Below are 23,127 nucleotides of genomic sequence, written 5' to 3' on the forward strand. Positions count from 1 at the left end.
CATACACAAATTAAAAGAAACAGACTGGCAGAATGGATCAAGAAACAGAATCCAGCCATTTGCTGCCATTTTTTTAAACTTATTGGAAAGCTTAATTTCTATTCCTTTTGATATAATCAGGGAATCCCAGCAAACTATGATCAGCACTATCTTAGAGTAGTTTCTTATTACCTTGATATTTTTTCATTCATTTATCATTCAAAAGAATATACCAAGCTTTTTAAATTTTTGATGAGAGATCGTAACTTCAAGTAATTAATTTTTTTAAATCCCATTTTTTCCAACTGTATACTTTGCAAATAAATAGTGATGTTTTTATCCTGTTATAAGTGCAGGGAATTCTCAACTATAAAATTGTATATTGCAGTAATAAAATGTTAAATTTTATGACTAAACGAGAAAGCTATGTGTTAGCATAGATATTTTAGAGAAATTGTAGTAAAGAAGTGTAATAGAGGAGAGTATGTACATAGCTTTCTATAAGAGGTACTATTACTTCAGAAAACCTTGTCTTCTCATCTGAATTCCTTTTAGCTATAAAAAAACTTGAGCAGTGGAAGAAGGTCTGTGCAGTAAGTTTCACCATGGCTTGGCTTTATAAACTGTGATGCTATGAAAATTATTCTCAATAAAGATGAGCACTGATTTTCACACTGCCATCTTAAGGACCCTGATTTCTCCAGATGGCTCCAACACTTTCCTGGTCCCAATATGTGAATGTGAAATTGAGCAATTAAAGAATTACTTGTCTGGGTAGGGATCACTGGTCCCTGCTCTGTACCTATAGTTTTACGTTCTATTGAGTTGTGTCTATTCTAATTGAAATTTGAAGATATAACATAGATCACCTTTCCCTACTCACACAAGTTGATTACTCCACAATTCAGAACTGTGCATTTGAGAGACCAGAGGCATCCTTGCAAAGCCATGGCTGTAGTACTGAAAGATTCTTGGGTAAGGAAGAAGAGATATAAGAGTACAGAATCTGTCTGAGCCACTGTCTGACTGTGCCTGCTCAGAATAGTAAAAGTTGTTACCAAGTGAATCTGCAGGTGTTATGAATGTGAAATTCAGGTCTCTAAATGTTTAAAAACTTTCATTATGATTAAAAGCTTCAAAAACATTCATGTCCATGGACCCAATAATTCCTGTCAGGGTCTCACTTCATAAACAAATATTGAACTTGAAGCCAAATTTTTATCATTAAAACATTCATCAGTTTACTATTTATGGATACAAAAAATAGGAAATAATTCAAACATTTAACACGGGTTCAATGAATAAGTTAATCATAGCATATTTAGAAAATAGAATGTTATACAGATGTTACTCTGAGATATATTTAACATAAAGCAATACAGGAAAATTAATATATTACAAAATTATTAAGAGAAATATATTAAAGTATGTATACAAAATGTCTTGGATAAAAAGCTCAATTGAAGAAATATGAAAAATGAATCAAGATATTAATAGTGAATCCATCTTTCCAGGAGTACATAAGCAGTGGTGTGAATATTTTTTACTTTTTAAATCAAATGCATTGCTGAATTTTCTATATTGAACCATATTTGATAAAATAATGGTTGAGTTTTTGCTATTTCAAGAAAAATAATAAAATCCACTTAAAATAAAGAAAGTGATTTAAAACATAAACTGTAAAATTTAAAGTTTTTTCCTAATAAGTAGGCATGGTCAGATTCTCATTTTCTGTTAGGTAATAATAATAAAGGAAAAGATGGATGGATGAATGGATACATGGTTGGTTAGGTGGGATATGTGTGGATGGAAAATGCATGGATTGATAAATAGATCAATATACAGGGAGAGGTACTTATAGAATCCAGGAAGTTTTCCAGTGTTGAATAACATGAAATGAGCCTGAGAGACTATGAGTAGAAGCAACTTTTCATGGGACCATAGGCATCTATTTCCACAGAGGGTACAGGAGGCTACCTCTTTGCATAGGAGCAGACTTGACAGGAACCATAGTGGGAGGCTCTAAGAGCACGGTAGGAAAGAACCATTACAGTAATGATTCTTGATTCTGTGGCTGATCAAAAGATCATAGCTGGCATTTAAAACTACCTTTTCTTGGGACTTCCAGGAGATGGTGGATAGATAACAGCAGCTACAGAGGCTCTCTGAGATAGCAAGCTTAAAATCCAGGAATGATGCAGTGTGCGGAGTCCTAAGCAACAGGATATATACCCTGCCAACCCAGGAATGAACTAAGCTGAGAGAAACCAATGGAAATGCAATCCCCGTGCTATAACTGGAACAAATAAAATCTCATCACAGAAGCTGGAACCCGCACCTCTGGAAACAGCAGCTTGAATTTCCTGTCACCGCTGCTGCATCTGAATCAGCACAGCAGGGACAGAGATGTGAAAGCTCTGAGAGCCAGAATTGGTGAACACAGTTGAGAGTGTGACTGGTAGAGAGCCCTGCATCAACCTGTGGTGAGTGAGAGGCATGAGGATCCTTCAATAGACTAAGAGGCTCCAACAGAGGACATTCTGAGACCAAGCAGACTAGTTGGAATAAGACACTGCAGAGACTTTAGTTGCATACTCCCCTATCAAGCAGAATTGCTGGGAAGTTCTTGGCCTGGGTGACACTGCAGACTAAGACCCAGTAGGCTAGCCCAAACCAGGTCCCAGTGCCTGATGGTGCACCCTAGCAGTGAAGCCTTCAGCAGGTTGACCTGGAGGGGTGGTCCCAGCATAAGCTGCCCAGGTCTGTGTCTCCCTCATACACAGCAGTGGGCAGGAAAACCTAGCCAGTGCAATTCAAACAAACTGTAACCAACAAGAAAGAAACTGGGTCTCCTATATATGCCTGTATGGAAGGAACAAAAAGTATGAGAAGAGGAGGCAACACAAAAGGGTCCCCGGGCCCCAATCCTGAGAACACTGATTCAGGAAAGGAAAATGCAAAGGAGAATGAGGACAGAAAACATGCAATATCAGACACGGCCCCAATAGACATAAAACAATATCACCAGAGCCTCATAGACGAGTTCAAAAGTGAAGTATTTAACAAAGTAAAGCAAGATATAAGTAGAATAGTTAGATAAATGCTAATCTTTGCCCAAGAAAAAACAGATGGCAAAATGGAAGAACAGAAAAAAAGGGGAGAATTGTTTGATGGAGAAAATAGACAAAATATAGAATATGTGAAGCAGGTTCAAAGAGATTTCCAGGAAACTACAAACTCAATTGAAAGCTGGCATAACAGCTTGAAAGAAACTAAGGATAGATTATCTGAACTGAAGGACAGATTTGTAATGTGGGAGCATGAAAGGAAAACAGTTCTTAAAAATAACAAGGAAACAAGCAGTAACAATACAAAGGCTACAAGATGATAAGAGGATCTATAACATAAGAATTAAGAATATAAAAGAAGAAGTAGGGACACAAACAAATAAACTACAAAGGTTATTCAGACAAATAATCCAGGAGAACTTCCCTAATTTAGCAAAAGTTAAAGATACTCAGATGTATGAGGCATACAGGACTCCAGCCACCTACAACCCAAACAGAACTACACCCAGGCATATAATAATAAAAATTCCAGAGATCCAATATAAACACAGAAAGCTAAAATCAGTCAGAGACAAGAAACAGATCATTTACAAGGGAACACCCATCAGAATTACAGCAGACTTCATGGCACAAACCATCAAATCACGAAGAGCATGGGGGGAAATATTTCAAGCTTTGAAAGATAGTAACCTCCAGCCAAGATTGATATATCCTGCATAACTGTGCATAGAAATTGATGGAAAAACAAGATGCTTCCAGGATAAAGAGGAACTAGGAGAATTTGCAACCTTCAATTCAACACTATAGAGAATACTACAGGACATTCTAAAAAAAGAAAAGTACCAAGATTCCAGAAACAGTGGCAGAAACCACAATAAATGGAGCAGAAAGCAAAATGAAGAAGACAAACAGACAAATGACAGACAAAATGACAGAAAAAGAGCTCAACAGAAATGAGGCAGAGAAGGTTGGATGGTACGAACAGCTATTTTGGAGAAAACAAGACATCATAATAGCTAGTGCCGATTTAATATCATCTTGTTTTGAAGACCCATCAAGCTTTTGTTCTTCTTTGTCCATCAGTCTTAATATGTTGTATCTTACTGGTTTTTATTATCCGTGATAATATAAACAAAAAAATTTATAGGCAAGATTATACAGAAACCATTGTTTATTTTCTGTTAGTTGATTCTAAATACCTGTAATACTGTCATTCTCTTGAATGGTTTTACATTGTCTTGATATGTTTGATGCTACAGTATATGAAGTTATACTCAAAGATTTCAAGGAAAGAGACCCTATGGTAACTACTTTTATGTCGGGATATCTTGTGGTGAAGCACTATTTTGCTTAAATGGTCATGTTCTGACCTGTGCTGTTTTGTTATTATGTCTTCTTTTATCTCAAACTCCTTTTTTATTATTATTTTATTTTTATCTTTTTAATTAAGGGAAAATAAAGAGTAGCAGGATATATTATAGTAATCTACTTTGATTTCCTATTAACTTGATTTGAAACCCTGTATTTCTCTCACCATCTTGTTTTGACTGATTTTCCTCTATTCTATTTTGATTGATAGTACCAAGTTCAAGAGTATAGGCAATAACTGTGAAGACAATAAGATTTATTATGACACCCATTCTGGTTTGACTATTATCTTCTTTTGAAGTCCTGTAATGTCTCCAATATTTTGGTTTTATTGGTTTTGTTCTTTACTGTTTTGTTCAATTTTATTATAACTGGTGATATATGCAATTCTTTTTAAGATAGCAAGAGGCATTATGGTAACCATTGTTGATCACCTTGTATTTTGTTTTTACATTATGTATTATGTCCATCATTTTGATTGACTAACTCTGTTTTGTTATGTCACATTTGGTTTTATTGTCTTCACAAAAAGTAATAAGAACTGTGGGAGTAATAAAACCCAAAATGTGTAATTGTCATTGTACAAAGGAGAGGAAAAGAAAGTGCTTTAATGGATATAACTGCATGTGTATTTAAGTGTATAAGGTAGATAAACATATTACTGAGTTTTGTCAGATAACTGAACATAATTCTTTGCAGTCTCACTGTTTCAATGTCCACTATATGTGCTTTAATTTTATTACTTGAACAACCATTTCTAAGGTGACAATTTGTAATATATTAACTAGTGATTTCCTACTGTTTATTTTTTCTGAAATTCTGTGTAACTAGTACCCTTTTTCTGTTTTTTTCTTTCTCTCCTTAAATAAAATTAAAAGAAAAGAAAAATCTATCTTTTTATGACCCATTCTGTATTTCCTCAGCATTCAGTAAGCACCTAAACTAACTGGTATTATAACTGAATCTTCAAAAGAGCATTCTGTTTTTATGTTACTCCAGTAAATTTTGGATGGTAATAGCAGTAAATTCATCAAACCTAAGGCCATTGGCTTACTTCTTTAGCCATAAAATATGTTTTTTTGACAGAGACAATGCTTTATACAATTCAGTACTGGTGATTAAGGCATTGTATGAGTCCAGGAATGTTAGTTTTGGCAGAAGTGCTGCATCAAGGTAAGGTAAATTCTAATCCAGAATAAGTGTCTTTGCCAGTGAAGACAAAGTGCCAACCTTTCCATCATGGAAGTGGCCCAGTATTATCAATCTGCCACCATATTTCATGTTGATCATTACACAAATGGTGACATAACGGGGACTCAGTGTTGGTCTCTGCTGCTGGCATACTGGCATTCAGCACTGGCTGTAGCCTGATCAGCTTCAGTGAGAGGGAGTCTAGGATGCTGAGCCCATGAATAAGTCCCATCCCTGCCACCAGGGCCACTTTTTTCATGAACCCATTAACAAATGACAGAGGTGACTGAAAAAAGGATTTGAACACTATTGCCAGGTAGGGTCATCCGATCCACTTTATTATTCAAGTCCTCTCCTGCTGATGTCAATTTTTGGCATGCATTTAAGTTGTGAACAAATATTTTTACATCCTTTGCCCATAAAGAGAGGTCAATCCACATACCTCTTCTCAAAATATCTCTGTCTCCAATTTTCCAATTTTCCAGTTATGATATTTCAAAGTTTCTGACCATCTGGCCAGACCATTGGCTACAGCCCATGTCAATATGCAGTTTCACATTTTCCATTTTTTCCTTCAGGAAAAAGGTACCACAGGTGCTTTATGTGAAGTTCTGTTCATTGTGAAGTTTTCTTGTCACTTCTGTCTTTCAGTGATATCCCAGAAAAGAACTGTAATTCTGAAGGTCTCAACTTTTTTCTGGTGCCTACAAAGTACGCAGATCCTTCTGTAATCCAAGCTGCATCTATGCTCTTTTCCTCTAATAGCTTGTCATATGGTACACCACATGTGGTCATATGTGCATGCTATGAGACAGAATGCAGTATAGCAGTTGTAGGATCCATAGATATTTGGACATCTTCCTCATGCAATATATTTGTAACTTCTGGACATGTTCTGATTCAATCATGTATATATATTTCCATTTAATGATATATCATGATTTGCTGGACCAGATGATACCCAGTTCATGATAGCTAACTCAAGTCACATAGTCAAGCATTCAGTTTCTGCTAAGGACCTTGGCATTCCAAGAGTTGTTTTTCAAAGGGAGTAATTGCCTTCAGAAAGTGAGAGTGCTTTGCTTCAAAATCCTAATATCATATGATGTGATTTGCAATTGAAGCCTGTCAGAGATGCCAAAGGGCATCTCTACCTGCCACTAAGACTTCAAGTACCACTTGATCTGCTGGATTATATAGTCCCAATGGAAGAGCAACCTGCCCCATAACCTGTATCATTTGCAGAGGCTTTTCTTGTTCTGGGCCCCATTCAAACAAGCAGCTTTTTGATGATCTCAGCAAATAGGCCAGAGTAAAAGACCTAAATGAGGAATAAGCCACTACAAAAACCTTAATGGGACCACTAAGTGTTAGGCCTCTTTTTTGATTATAGAGTGAGCTAATGCAACAATCTGTTTCTTATAATGGGTATCTCTATATGACTCATACCACTGGATTACTAGAAATTTCTTCATAGTACAATGAACTTGAATCTTACTTGGGTATATTTCCCATTCTCTGGTTCTCAAATGCTTTACCAACAAACTAAGAGTGTTTGTTACCCCCTACTCACTTGACCCAATCAGCCTAACCAGCATAACACTATCCATGTAAAGGACTAGTGTGATGACTTGTGGAAGAGAAAGGTAACCAAGATATCTATGAACTGAGTTGTGAAACATGGCTGAAGAGGTAACATAACAGTGATGTAGGATAGTTAAATTTATATTACTGGTCTTTACAGATGCAAGGACATTGATTCTGATGAGTCTTATAAAAATGTATGGAGAAGAAGGCATTTTCCAAATCAATTGCTGCATACCAAGTACTAGGGGATGTGTTAATCTGCTCAAGAGAGGAAATCACATCTGGTACTACAATTACAATGGAAGTCACCACTCGATTGAGTGTACAGAAATCTACTGTCATTCTCAAGGATCCGTCTGTCTTGTATACAAGCCAAACGGGAAAATTAAATTGAGATGTGGTGGGGACTACCACTCCTACATCCTTCAAGTCTTTGATGGTGCCAGTTATCTCTGAAATCCCCCCAGGACTGTGATATGTTTCTTGGTTTACTATTTTCCCAGGCAAAGGCAGTTTACTTACTATTACCTGAATGTGTCTGTCCTCCTTCCATGACCTGTCCTACTTGTTAGACAAAAGCAATAAAAAAGTTAGACCATTCCTTAATGAATTTTTGATATGAAATTTGTAAATTCAGTTTTTAATGAAATCTAGTTTATATTTAGAAGATATGCTTCCCATAAATTACTGGATTCCATTGAAAACTTAAAAGGCAATTATTCTTAAGATTTGGAGGACTTGTTTCATTGGAACTGATTGGCACAATTAACCTCTAAAGTCTAGAGGGAATTTTGAGCACCTTCTGCCTCAGTTTCTTTTCTATTCGGATCTTCTGGTGATGAGAAAGTAATAGCTTTTGCAATTCCCCATCTTTATCTTTGCAAGATGAGAGTTACAACCTATAGGTAATTTGTCTCAATGTCTCACCATAAGCCTGAGAAGAAGAGACCTCCTCTTTTTGATTTAATTTTTATTTTTTCCTGTTACTTTGTAATTTCCTTTATTTGGAGGCATGGTTTTGCTAAGCAATAAAGAAGGAGGAATCCTTATCTGTCCCAAAACTTCTCTCCTGTTCAACAAATAAGAGCCCTTAAATCTAACCCTTAGAAAATTAATATTTAATAACACAAAAGACATGAATTTTGTTTTATGAGAGGAGGACATAACCAATATCTGGGTCAGATGAGACAATGGAGTTTTGGCCATGTTCTGGGTTAGTGTTGTTGACAACAGTCTTCCATGGGTGACAGAACTTGAGACTCCATAGAAAGAACTGAATTGTGGATGAGACTAGTAGGAACTATTTCCCAAGCTCAATACTTCGTGAATGAAAACCGTTAGTTTAAGGAAGAATTCCTAAGCCATTGACACTCTTTCTCCCCCCTTCTAAAGTTGGCTTTCATCATTGATGTGTGTAAGGGAAAGACTTTGCTTGTTAAATTGTGGTTGCCGAACAATGAGTATAAATTTTACTTATTTATTTTAAAGAAAAAAATTTTAAAATTGCTATGAAACTTCCAAACAAGTTTGTAGGAGAGTAGAAATGGTCAGTACACTGCATATGGTTATCTTCAAAATAGTTGCCCATATTATAAGACATAGGAATGACAAATGGATGAAACAACAAATGCACAAACCTTTCTTCTAAATGAATAGCATTTGTTAGTGCAACTATCATAACTATTGTGTGTATGTATTTACACATATGAAATATCTATATCTATCTGTATATATATATATATATATATATATATATCTGTATCTGTATTTCCTTTTGCATTCTTTCTTTATCCGTCTTCCCATCTCAGTTTCTCTTTCCTTTTGAACAGTTTCTTTTCATTTCACAATCTATTGTATATTTTGGGTTTTATTTATTCTTCGAGTTTCTTACACTGGGGAGACAATGTATTTTCACATGTAAGTCTGATTTATTTCACTTATAATAACAAATCAGTTAATGATATTAACATGTAATTAAAAACTTATCAACAAAAACTTGTTAGTAAAATGTAATTAAAAACTTACCAACAAGCCAGGTCCTGACTTTCTGCAATATATAAGAAGGTTAGATTGGATTTTAATGCCAATACTCCTCAAGCTATTTAACAAAATTGAAAGGGAGTGAATTTTCCCTAGTTCATTCCTGGAAATAAGTATTATTCTGATATAAAAATCAGAGAAAGACCTAGCCAAAAGAGGACTACAGGCCAATCTCCCTAATGAAATTAGATGCAAAAACACTGAAGAAAATACTGCCAAACACGATGCAGCAAATCATCAAGATTATATACCATGACGAAGTGGAGAATTCTGGGTGGTTCCACACATGCAAGCCAATATATATTATAATACTTCATATCGACACAGCCAAAGACAGAAATCACATGATCATCTCAATAGAAGCAGAAAAAGCTTTTGATATAGTACAATATTAATTCATGATATTAAAAAATCCTACAGAAAATTAGAATTTAGAGTCTTTATCTCAACCTGATAAGAGTCATTTATAACCAACCAACAGCCAACATTATATTGAATGATTGAAACCAGAAAGCTTTCACTCTAAAATCAAGAACAAGAGAGTGATGCCCACTATCATCTGTCCTGTTCAATAGAGTTCTGGAAAAAATAGATAGAGCAATTAGATGAGAGAGGAATAAAAGGAATAAAGATATGAAAGAAACAATTTAAAGTATTATTCACAGATGACATAAAGCCAAGTTCAGTAGTATAGCTGGATAAAAATCAGTACTCAAAAATCAATAGCATTCCTGTACACAAAAACAAACTCAGTGAGATACAGATTAGGGATATCACACTTTTCATGATAGCACCCCCCAGAAGTGGAATACTTTGGAATCAGTCTAACTAAAGAAGTGAAGGATCTATATATTGAATATCACTGTACTCTTTAAAATGAGACTGCACATCAGCAAATGGAAAGATATATTTCCTTCATAAATTTTAAAATGTGAGCATCATAAGTGTGTAGCTGATATAGAGATGTAGAAATAAAACAGCCCTGTAATATTGGTTAGGTGATTAGGCAGAGAGCACAAACATCTTGGGAATTCATTGCCCTAAAGTCCAGGGCAGGATTTCTCTGAGCCTTTACTTGACTATATTTCTAGAGATGATCTCTTTTGCAAGCTGTGAAGTACTCCAACCACTCCAATTTTATGTTTGCCTTTGTTCCTCACTCTCTTTCAAAGAATTGGAAAGCAAGGGTTCAGTTGTCTTGACTACTAGTTTAGCTTTCTTTCTTTAAACATGACTGTGAGTCATAATCTACTGTAATCTTTGCTTTTGGAAGCATACTGGAGTAAAGAATTTGATTTTCTGGGGGAATGCAGTGGTGTGAATGGATAACATTGGGTTGTCAGATATAAACTATCCTCTGATTAATCTCCAGATAACAGTCAACTTCTCTGGAGCAAGTCACCATGGGGGATAGCTGGAAAGGATATAAAAATCATATAGTGATTAAAAGTGAGGCTTATTTTTCCCCTGGTTTTGCAGGTAGAAACTCAGTGTGAAATACTCTTACTCCTTTGGAATATATTCTTAATCATTAGAAATGATTTGATTCTGATATCTGAAAAAGAGGTGCTTAATATCTTTATGCTTATGGCCAGCTTACTCCATAGAAGTAGAATAGCATACAGATAGAATTACTGATCATGGTACTATTTCACAGCTATAATTTTACTATAAAGGGAGGGAAAATGTTCAGAGTTATGTTCAGATTGTGTGTTTGAGGAGATAATGTTACTTGTGCTCAAAATATGAATATAAGCCAGTGGATAACCAGACACCTTTGGCCCTTAAAGTTCTGTTGGCTTCATCAAACATAATGGAGCCTGTGGCCATTCCTTTGTATTTGGATCCCATGAATGATGTTTCCAAGGAAATTTTAATAAAGCCTCATTTATTCCTGAGCTTGATGACAAAGTTTCTGAAGTAACATTAATGAAAGACTCACCAACTATTATTGAGCCTGGGGACAATGTTCCAAGGCAATCTTAATCAGTCTCACCCACTAATTACTGAACCTGAGGTTCTCCCAGTAACTCACTAGATTGTAAGAGGGAGGCAGCTAAGCTGATGATAATTGAATCCTCTACTTGGCAATATACAACCTTAGCTGATTTTTTTCAAGCCCCTCAAGGACTGTGTCCCTTGAAAGATGTAAGTGACCTATTCAGTCACAACTGTACTCATTTGTCCTTTTCTTTTAGTGACCTGACACCGATCAAACAAGAGCTGGGATGACACTAATGAGTATGATTATGTCTTTAGGGGACTTCCTCATGCCTACAAACTAGACTGGAAAGATGTGAAGCTACTCTTAACTAAAACATTCACTTCTAACAGGAAACAAGCAGCATCACTTGCTGCTATGGCATTTATGATGAATGTCATATTTCTAATTTTAAAAAGCCAGAATACAGATGGCCAGGGGAGCATCCACTTTATACTGGAGTTTAAAAATCCCCTACACAAGATCCCTACTGGCCTACCAGCTTCATGGGAGATTGGGAAGGAGAAATCTTTATGCACATATTCTTGAAGGCCTACGAAGGGCAAGAACTAAGCTATTCAGATATTTTAAATTGCCAAGTATTTATCAAGGAAAAAGACAAGAACACACCTTTCTTTTTAGGTCATGTATCAACCAGGGTTTACAAGGGAAAGTATTCAATGCAGGACACATACTTTATAAGACTTTTTAAAGTAATATTCACCAAAACTATAAAATGGAGAAGAGTATAGGAAATTTGTCCTTTCACTGGAGACTCAAGTAACTTGACTAAACACTTGGGCCCCAAGGCAATGATCTACATTAGTACAGCAAAGGCCTCCAGCCCATGACAGTGTCCTCCAAATAATAATCTGGAAACCTAGATCCCTCAATAATGTCTCCTTCAAGTCTATATAAATGATCTGAAGTGTGAAGGCCCAAAAATCAGTGATGAAAGCATGCAATTCTGTGCCACAAATTGAGGGATTTGCACTGGAACCAGCTGGAGATACCCAAGGACCAGAGCTCCCCCGAAATGAATTAGAGCCATCCTCAAGCACAGCAAGAACTCAAGCTCCTTCAATGATAAGAATAGCTGAGTTCATATCAGGAAAATCTGCATAACCAGCTTCTCCAGGAGAATCCACTGCATGCCATCTTCCCTCCAGTTCTTTAGTGCTGTTGGAAACAATTCTCAGGTAGGCCTTCCAAGCCCAGAATCATGGTTAGTCAGTTGAGCTGTATGCTACAAGCTGACCACTAGTTAATCCATAATGAATTGTTTACAAAATGCATTTTAGTAAAACATACATCCATGGCTCCTGATTTGATACAAGGACAGATTGTTCTTACAAGTTTGTTACCATGTCAGTCTCAGACATTAGCAAAAAGCTATAAAAAATGAATTTTACTCCAGATTGCTTCCTTGATATTTTACTGAGGATTGCCTCCTCAGTATTTTATAATCAGGAATTGTGTAGGCCAATAATTGGGACCAGTTCTGGAAGAAAGCAGAGATTAAGAGAAAATGTGTGTCTTGATTGCAGCGTTAAAAAGAATTTAACCTAACTCTTATTCTCAGGGGTCCAAGAAGAGTTTGGTGACTCAACTTATTTGCTACCCTTTGGAAATCTAAGCCACCACAGGGAGGATGGGATAAGAAACATCATGACAAGAGACCCACTCAGCCATACTGTGATTTCAAAGGTGATCAATGGAAGTTAGACACCCCCATGAGATAGAGGCCCCAGCTAACAGACTCATCTTACCAACTGGTCATACAAGACTGAGTGCCCCTGGACACATGTCTACCTTCTCCATCTGGTTTGAATGGTACCTTCATGAAGGAGGTCCATATAAAGGAAATCATCCTATTGTTGGACACTGTCATGTGTCTGTCAGTCTTTCTTTTCAACCCTGGGCTTTATTGCAGCCATCATACTTCAGAAAGTAGTGACTGGAGAGGAAGAAACAGTATTTCTGTCAAGTGTTAGGCTGTAACTGGGACAGCATTTTCTTCACTCATTTAATATGCATGCACCCAGGTCATGCATGTTGCCTCTTTCTTGTGGAGTCAGAAATAATCCTGCCATTTGTTTAATTAAAATCACCACTGGTTAGAGTCCACAAGTTTCTCTCTAAAATCTCCAGATCAGTTCATCAGTCCTCTTTCCTTCAAGTTACTCAGAAATTCCACCAATCCCTAGCATCCTAGAGGAATTCTACATTCCCTAAATGCTTCATCATGTACTTCAGCTAGTTTTTTAAAAAATCATTTTAAAGAGAAAAACACAAAAAATAAAAAATCAAACAAACAGCAAAAACAAAACAAACTATTGAGTGATAAAGAATTTCAAAACAAGAGGAAAGGATTTCAAAACAAGATATGGTTGTTATATTGCATATTGTTATCTTCAAATAGTTGCTCAGATTACCAGATAAAGGCATGCAAAATTGAATAAACACTGAAAGTGCTAACTGCTCATTTCCATGAACCAATAGAATCAGTCATACTATCTTTACTGTGTTGTGTATATTTGTATATATATTTTTTTCTTTTCCTTTCCTTATTTACTTTTTTCTCCATCTTAGTTGTTTTTTCCCTTTAAGTAGTTTCTTTCTTATTTACTATATCTATTGTAACTTTTGAATCTTATTTACTTTTTCAGTTTCTTACACTATGGAGACAATATTGTATTTACACATGTGAATCTGATTTATTTCACTTATGAGTATGGTCTTTAGTAACATCCATTTGCCTATAAATGCCTTCAGTTTAAAAATTCTCAAAATTGATGTTTTTACTCCTCTAAATTATAACACATTCTGCACCTGAGAAATAACCCAGTGATATATGCTACAATTTAATTTCAGGTTTCTTTTTCAATGGGATATTCAATAATGAAAAGAATGACATGATCATTTTTCAGAAGATCATAGTAAGTTTGAAGATGCATTTAAAAATATGATCCTTCCTTTTGACCAATCATGGTGATATTTCCAGTTTCTCTTGACTATTTTGTTTTCCCAGATTAAAAAAAAAAAGAAACCTAGTGGAGGCTAGGAGATATGCAGACGAACAGTATTCTACAGGAAGAGAAGGAAAATGTCTTGGTGAGGTTGTTATCCCTCTATCAACCAAAATGGGTCTCTAATAGTGACAGTAGTTTAGAAAGCAGTTTTGACATGATAGCTGCTCTTATCATGAGAATAAAAATATGAATTAAAATCTGATAACTCTTAAAAGGTAAGAGATGTCAGAAAGGGCAAAGAATCATATTTATTTGTCCACTATAGCCAAGTAAAATATCTTTCAGACATATACAAAATTAGGTCCATCTTCCAGAGAGAAAAGGCACTGATGGGCTATTATTTTGTTAGTCAATCAGCCCCAGCTACTCAGGGGAAACTACAGAATTCTGGAGATGGGCACCAATGCCTATGATCAAATTGCCAGAGATGATCTTTTCTGTGTTAAATATCTGTGATGTTTACGAGGATGAGAAACAAAGAATCACAATTATAGCTGTCACAAATGAGTGGATAGTGGGCACAGATCTGTACTGAGCTAGGACCGGAACCTCCTTTGTATGTGAGGAAGCTGACTTGTCTGACTAATGGCTGAGTGATTCTTGCTGCTTCCAGAGAGACATTCAGCTCTGAATTAACTTCAGCTTTAGTATAATATCTCCCACAAAGAGGAATACTTAACTGCTTTCCTTTTTTTTTCTTATTTATAGAATTTCTTTTTGAAAGGACCAAGGGATATGTCTGCAATTTCTATTTCTATAGAATTCCTATTTCTATAGAATGTTTCTCTGTCATATCACCATTCCATATAAAGTTTATTAACAGGGTTTTCTTTTCTTAAATTTTATTTAATGGAGGAAAATGAAATAAAACAGTAAAAGTGTACAAATAATACAGAATTAAAAAAAAAAACAGCAAGAAATCACCAATTAATAGATTACATATTGTCATCTTAGAAATAGCTGTTCGGGTTATAGAATTAAAGCATTCAAACTGGACATTCAAACAGTGACCCTGCAAACAGTTGTGTTCAGTGATCCAACAAAAACGTAGTAATATGGTAATCTATCTTTTTAAAATTTTTTATTAAAAGGAAAAAAGAAAAAAACAAAACAGTGTATCGGTACAAGAAATACAGAATTACAAAAAAACTGGTAAGAAGTCACTAGCTAATAGATTACGTATTGTCATCTTAGAAATAGCTGTTAAATTCACAGCATTAAAGCATACAAAGTGGACATTAAAACAGTGAGACTGCAGGTGTGTTCAATGATCCAACAAAAACTCAGTAATATGGTCATCTATCTTAACACACCTAAACACACTCGCCATGGTATCTTTTAGAGCACCTTTTCCTCTCTTTTTTACAACAAGGTTTACACATTTTGGGTTTTATTACTCCCATAGATCTCATTACCTTTTTTTGAAAGAGAATAAAACCAAATATGGCAAAACAAAGCTGTCAGTCAAAACAAGGATGGACATAGTACTGATGTAAAAACAGAATACAAGGTAATCAACAATGGTTACAATAATGCCTCTTGCTACCTAAAAATAATTGCCTATATCTTTAGATATAATAAAATTGAACAAAATTGTATAGAACAAGATCAATAAGACCTAAACATTGGAGACATTACAGGACTTCAAAGAAGATAATAGTCAAACCAGAATGAGTATCATAGTGAATTTTATTGCCTTCAAAGTAGTTATCTATACACTCAAACTTGATACTATCAAACAGAACAGAACAGAGTGTAATCAGTCAAAACAAGATAGTGGGAGCAATACAGGGCTTCAAATCAAGTTAATAGGAAATCAAAAATGTTACTGTAATATATCCTGCTAAGTTTTTTTTATTTTTTCTCTTAATAAAAAAATAATAATAAATAAATTTTTTAAAAAGGGAGATTGAGATAAAACAGGACATAACAGCATAACAATACAGGTCAAAGCAGAACAATTTCAGCAACATAATGTTTCACCACAAGATAACCCGACTTAATAGTACTTACCATAGTATCTCTTTCCTTGAAATATTTGTGTATAACTTTGCATTCTATGGCATCAAACTTATCAAGGCAGTGTGAAACCATTTTAGAGGGTGAAAGTATTACAGGGTACTTAGAATCAGCTAACAGAAAATGAACAACAGTTTCTATATTATCTCTTTGCCTATAAAATTTTTGTTTATACAATCATATATAATAAAGTCAAGTAAGATAAAACATGATAAAACCAATGGAGACAGAAGAACAATAGTTTGGTGGGACTTCAAAACATGATGATGTTAAATCAGCACTAGCTATTATGATATGTCTTATTTTCTTCAAAATAACTATTCATATCATCACAGCCAATAATATCAAACAGCCCAGAATAAAATCATTTCAATTGAGTGAATACTTTATGAGGCTTCAAAGCCACATAATGAGAAATCATGATTACCACATACTTTTATATATTTGAATCACTACTTACAATATGGAAACTATTTGGTATTCATAAATGTGAGTTTGATTTATTGCACTTATGACCATGCTCTCAAGTTGTGTCCATTTATTTATAAATATCTCAATGTGAACCTTCTTTATAGATGAGTAGTACTTTCTTGCATAAAAATACTTTTTTATCCATTCCTAAGTTGGTGAACACTTAGGTAGTTTCCAAGATCTGGCTATTACCAATTGTGCTGCTATAAACATGGGTGCACAAATATCCCTGTGGTATGATGCTTTCAGTTCCTCTAGGAATATGCTTAGAAGTGGGATAGCTGGACTTTCAAACCCAAAATTTTTAGAAATCCCCAGACAGATCTCCACAATAGTTGTACCAGTCTACATTCCCACCAACAGTGCAGGAGAGTTCCTTTTACCCAACAGCCTCTCCAGCATTTGTTGTTGATGGTTTTCTTGATCCTAGCCATTCTTTCAGGAGTAAGATGGAATCTCAGTGTGCTTTTAATTTGCATTTCCCTAATGACTAATGATGATGAACATATTTTTATGTATTTATTTGCCATTTGTATTTCTTCATCTGAGAATTGTGTATTCATCTCAGATGCCCATTTTTGGAATGGATCTTTGAATTTTGGGGTCTGATTTTTTAAAATTCTTTATATGATTTAGATAGAAGTCCTTTGTCTGAGGGAGAGTTCACTAAGATTTTTTTCTCAGTTTGTGGGTTTTCTTTTCACTATGCTGGAGATTCCTTCTGACATACAGAAATATTTTAATGAGAGGCTATCCCAGGAAGTATTTCCTGTGCTGTTTGAGTCCTGTTCACCTACTCATACATCTTCAATGTTTCCACCCAATTTGTCTTCTAATACATTTAGTGTTTCTGTTTTAATGTTCAGATCTTTGATCCATTTAGATTTTAATTTACTACATGGTGATAGGCTTGGTTCTAGTTCTAGTTTTCAGCATATGGAGAGCCAGTTTTTCCAACACCATTTGTTAAATAGACTGTCATTCTTCCAGTGAATCTGCTTGGCTCCTTTATCAAAGATAAGGAGGTTGAGTGTGTTTGTAGTTGTGGTTGTATCTTCTAATCTATTCCTTTGATCTTCAGCTCTGCTTTGATTCCAGTACCATGTTAATTTTATTACAGTTGCTTTGTAGTACAACTTCAAATCAGATATTGTGATGCCTCCTGCCTTGCCTTTACTGCTTAGAACTGTCTTTGCTATTCTAGGTCTCTTCTCACTCCAGATGAATTTTAGGATTGATTTCTCGAAATCTATGATGTATGTTCATGGTGTTTTTATTGGGGTTGCATTGAATCTGTGTAACAGTTTTGGGAGAATGGCCATTTCACAATATTTATTCTTCCTATCCATGAGCAAGGGATGTCTTTCCATTTTCTGAAATCATCTTCAACTTCATTTTTCAGTGTATTATAATTTTCTCTGTATAGATCTTTCACTTCTTTCATGAGAGTAATTCCTAAATAATTCATTTTTTTGGTTGCTAGTGTGAAGGGTGTGGCTTCCCTTATTTCTCTCTCTGTGATATTCTTGTTAGTGTATAGGAATGCTATTGATTTTTGAGTATTGATTTTGTACATTATTGTACAAAATTGTACATTTTGTATATTTTGTACATTATTGTATATTTTGTACATTAACTACATTACTGAATTTATTTATTGTGCCTACAAGTCTTTCAATGGATTTTAGGGTTCTGCTATGTAGAGTATCATGTCATCTGCAAACAATGAAAATTTAACTTCTTATTTTCCTTTCTTTACATCTTTTATTTCTCTCTCTTGTCAAGTTACTCTGGCTAGTATTTCCAGTACTATATTAAATAGGAGGGGTGATAATGGATATCCCTGTCTTGTGCCTGATTTTTAAAGTAAAGGCCTTCAATTTTTGGCTAGTTAGTGTGATACAGGCTGTTGGTTTGCTGTAGATGGCCTTTATTATATTGAGGTAAAGGCCATCTATTCCACTTTTCTGTAAAGTTCTTATCATGAATGAATGTTGGATCTTATCAAAGGCTTTTTGTACATTTATAAAAATGATCATGTGATTCTTACTTCTGGATTTATTGATATGTTGGGTTGCATTTATTGATTTACATATGTTGCACCAGCCCTGCATCCCTCGGATGAATCCCACATTGTCATATACAATCTTCTTGATGATTTGCTGCATCGTATTTGCCAATATTTTATTGAGGATTTTTGCATTTGTGTTAATTAGGTTGATTGGTCTATAGTTCTTTTTTTTTAGTTGGGTCTTTTTTAAGGTTTTTATACTAGAGTAATATTTGTTTCCTGGAAAGATTTAGATAGGATTGCTTCCCTTTCAGTTTCGTTGAAGAGTTTGAGGAGTGAAGGCATTAGGTCTTCGTTGTATTTCTTGTAGAATTCTGCAGTTAATATGTCTGGCCTGGGCTATTCTTTGTAGGTAAGGACTTAATTACATTTTCAATTTCATTAATAGGGTTATTCAGCAGTTTTATATCTTCTTGACCTAGTTTTGGTACTTCATATGTTTCTAGAAATCTGTCTATTTCTTCTGTGTTATCAAAGCTTTGAGAGAAGAGGTTTTTGAAATAGGTGTTGATGATATTCTGTATTTCTATAGAGTCTGTAGTGATTTCACCTTTTTCATTCCTTATTGCATAATTTGAGCTTTTTTTCCTCTTTTAAAATGAGCTTGTCTAGGTGCTTATTAATTTTATTTATTCTTTCAAAGAACCAACTCTTTGATTCATTGATTCTTTGAATTGTTTTCTTAGTCTCTATTGCATTGATTTCTGCTCTGATTTTTATAATTTCCTCTCTTCTTTTGGCTTTAGGATTGACTTACTCTTGATTTTCTAGATGCTTGAGGTGTAACATCAGTATACTTATTTGTATTTGTTCTGTTTTCCTGATGTGGGAACTCAGTGCAATAAATTTCCTCTGAGGATGGCTTTCATTGCATCCCACAGATTCCAGTAATTTATATTTTCATTTTCTCATGGGTATTGTTTAATTTCTTCTTTAATTTTCCCCTGTGAACCACTGATTACTCGAGTGTGTTACTCGGTTTCCATGTGTTGGTGGGATTTTTGCAGTATCATTTATCATTAATTTCTAATTTCAAAGAGCTATGATCCTACCACATGCAAGGCATAATTTCAAATTCTTTCCATTGCTTTAAATATGTTTTGTTAGCTAACATATGGATTATTTTAGAGAAAAACCAATGTACTGCTGAGAAGAACGTGTATTCTGATGTTGTTGGATGGAACATTCTGTGTATGTCTATCAAGTACATTTTATCACATGTGTGATTCAGTTCTGCTGTTTCTTTGCTGATTTTCTGTCTGGTTGGTCTGTCCTTGATGTCAATGGTGTGTTAAGATCTTCTGTTACAACTGTGTTATTGATAATTTGATTTTTCATTTCTGTTAATACTTGTTTTATATAAGTGTGTGCTCTGGAATTTGGTGCATATATATTTAAGATATTTATCTTTTCCTCTTGAAGATTTCCCCTAACAAGTATGTAGTGACCTTCTTTATCTCTTCTGATCATTATTGGTTTAAAGTTCACATTGTCTGCAAACAGAATGGCCACTCCTGCTTTTTTTTGTGGGGGGGAGGGGGGTCCTGTTGCATGAAGTATTGTTTTCTATCCTTTGACTTTCAGTCTGTGACTATACTTTTGGGTTAGATGGGATACTTGTAGACAGCATGTGGTTGGATTTTATTTCTTGATCCATTCTGCCAGTCTGTTTTTCTTAAATTGGTGCATTGAGACCATTTACATTAATGGTTATAACTGTTATATATTGGTTTATTGTTGACATGTTGTTTTTCTGCTCTTGCATGTTTATCTTTCTGTTCTGTTTAATTGTCTGCTTTGCTTTGCAGTTTTTTCCTGGGTGTATCTCAACTGTCTTTCAATATTTTTGCATGGTTCGTTTGGCGATCATGAAGTTCTTAAACTTTTCTTTGTCATGGAAGTATCTTATTTCACCATCAATTTTGAAGGACAGTTTCTCAGGGTATGTCAGTCTAGGTTGGAAATCATTTTGCTTTAGGATCTGGAATACTTCACTCCATGCTCTTCTTGACTTTATTGTTTGTGCTGAGAAGTCTGATGTGATTCTGATAGGTTTTCTTTTATAAGTGATGTGTCTTTTCTCTCTGAAAGATTTTAATATTTTATTCGTTTGTTTGATTTCTGGAATGGTGATTATTATATGTCTGGGTGTATTTTTATTTTGGTTATGACTATTTGGAGTGCTATATGCTTCACTGATTCTGATGTCAGTTTCCAATCTCATGTCTGGGAAATTTTCATGTATTACTTCTCTAAATAGCCTCTTGATTTCCTTTATGTCATCCCCTTCTTTTTCTTTTTTTTTTTTACAAGTTTTAAAATAATCTTTATTTTTTTACTTTTTCATTAATCCCTATCAATCTTATGTTGTTTTGTGTCATCTTACAGTTGTTGAATTATTTCCTAATTCCTTGTTATTTTTCAAAGATCTCTCCTTTCTTGTTCACTAGCTGCAATCCTGTCTTCAAGTTCCAAAATTCTATCTTCACTTTCATTGAGGTTTTTTTTTTACAGCTTTAAGTGGAATTTTTGATTTCCTGTATGTCTCTGTGACATCTCTTTATGTATTCTGTTTGTTTCTATTATTGCTCATCTAGGGATTCTTTTTGTTTAGTTCCCCATTTTTTTATTTAAAGAAAAAAAACAAAACAAAACAAAATAGTAAAAGGGTACAAGCAATACAGAATTTCAAGAGAATAAATATAAAGTTGAAATCACTAGTTAATAGATTACATATTGTCATCTCAGAAACAGTTGTGCAGTATAAATATTTAGGCATACAAAATGGACATTAATACAGTGAGATTGCAGACAGTTCTGTTCAATGATCCAACAAAAACTCAGTAATATGATTGTCTATCCTACACACTTTAATATACATGCAGTTATATCCTTTAGATTACTTTCTTTCCTCTCCTTTTTACTATAACAATTACACATTTTGGGTTTTATTACTCCCGCAGTTCTTATAACTTTTTCTTTGAAGATGAAAAACATAACAAAACAAACAAAAAAACAAAACAAAAACCCCATGGGACAAGGCAAAACAGAGTTTGTTAGAACAGGAGGATGGACATAGTATATAATGCAAAAAGAGAATACCAAGTGATCAAAAATGGTTACAATTATGCCTCTTACTATCTTAAAAAGAGTTGCCTGTATCATCTGGTGTAATACAATTGAACAAAACAGTACAGAACAAGACCAATAAAGCCCACATTGGAGACCTTACAGGACTTCCAAAGGAGATAATAGTCAAACCATAATGGTCATCATAGAATATCCTGTTGCCTTCAAAGTTATTGCCTATATCCTCAAAATTGATACTATTAAACAAAACAGAGTATAGTAAAATCAGGCAGAACAAGAGTTGGAGAACAATACAGCGGTTTAAACAGGTTAATAGGAAAACAAAAAAGTTACTATAATATATCCCGCTATTTTTAACTTAGTTTTCCCTTAATTAAAAATGATAAGAAGAAATAAATTAATTTTAATAAAAAGGGGGAGACTGTGTTTCACTACCAGATAGCCTGACATAATAGTAGTTACCATAGTGTCTCTTTCCTTGAAATATTTGAGTGTAACTTTGTATACTATAGCATCAAACTTATCAAGACAGTGTGAAACCATTCAAAAGAATGAAAGTATTTCAGAGTATTTTGAACCAGCTAACAGAAACTGAACAACGGTTTCTATATTATCTCTTTCCCTATAAAATATTTTGTTTATACTATCACATATATTAAAATATATTAAGATACAACATGTGAAAACAAATGGAAACAGACAAACAACAACTTGATTGTACTTCAAAACAGGATGATACTAAATCAACACTAGCTATTACGTTGTCTTGTTTTCTTCAAAATAGCTATTCATACTATCACAGACAATAAAATCAAACAACCCAGATTAAAACTATTCCAATTAATGAGTGAAAACATTATATGGCTTCAAACCAGTATGACTGGGAATCATGATTATCACACACTTTTATGTATTCTTATCATTTATATGGGAACTATAGGGTATTTATACATGTGAGTTTGAATTCACTAATGAGTATGGTCTCAACTGCGTCCATTTATTTATAAATGTCTCAATGTGATCATTCTTTATAGCTGAGTAGTTTCCTTCTTTTCTCCTTTCCAGTTACATGTATATTATCAAACATTTTTATTTTATTCTGTTTCTTTATTTCTCTTGTTCTTGCTCTCTTGCCTTCTTGCTTGCTTTCTTTCTCTTTTTTTTATTTAAAAAAGAATAAGCAACCAGAAAAAGGGTAGAAATAATACATACTTTCAAAGAAAAAATAAA

The sequence above is a fragment of the Cavia porcellus genome, unplaced genomic scaffold, assembly GCF_034190915.1.
Source record: "Cavia porcellus strain 051 isolate PalLab524CR breed Dunkin Hartley unplaced genomic scaffold, mCavPor4.1 scaffold_13, whole genome shotgun sequence".
Lineage (NCBI taxonomy): Eukaryota > Metazoa > Chordata > Mammalia > Rodentia > Caviidae > Cavia > Cavia porcellus.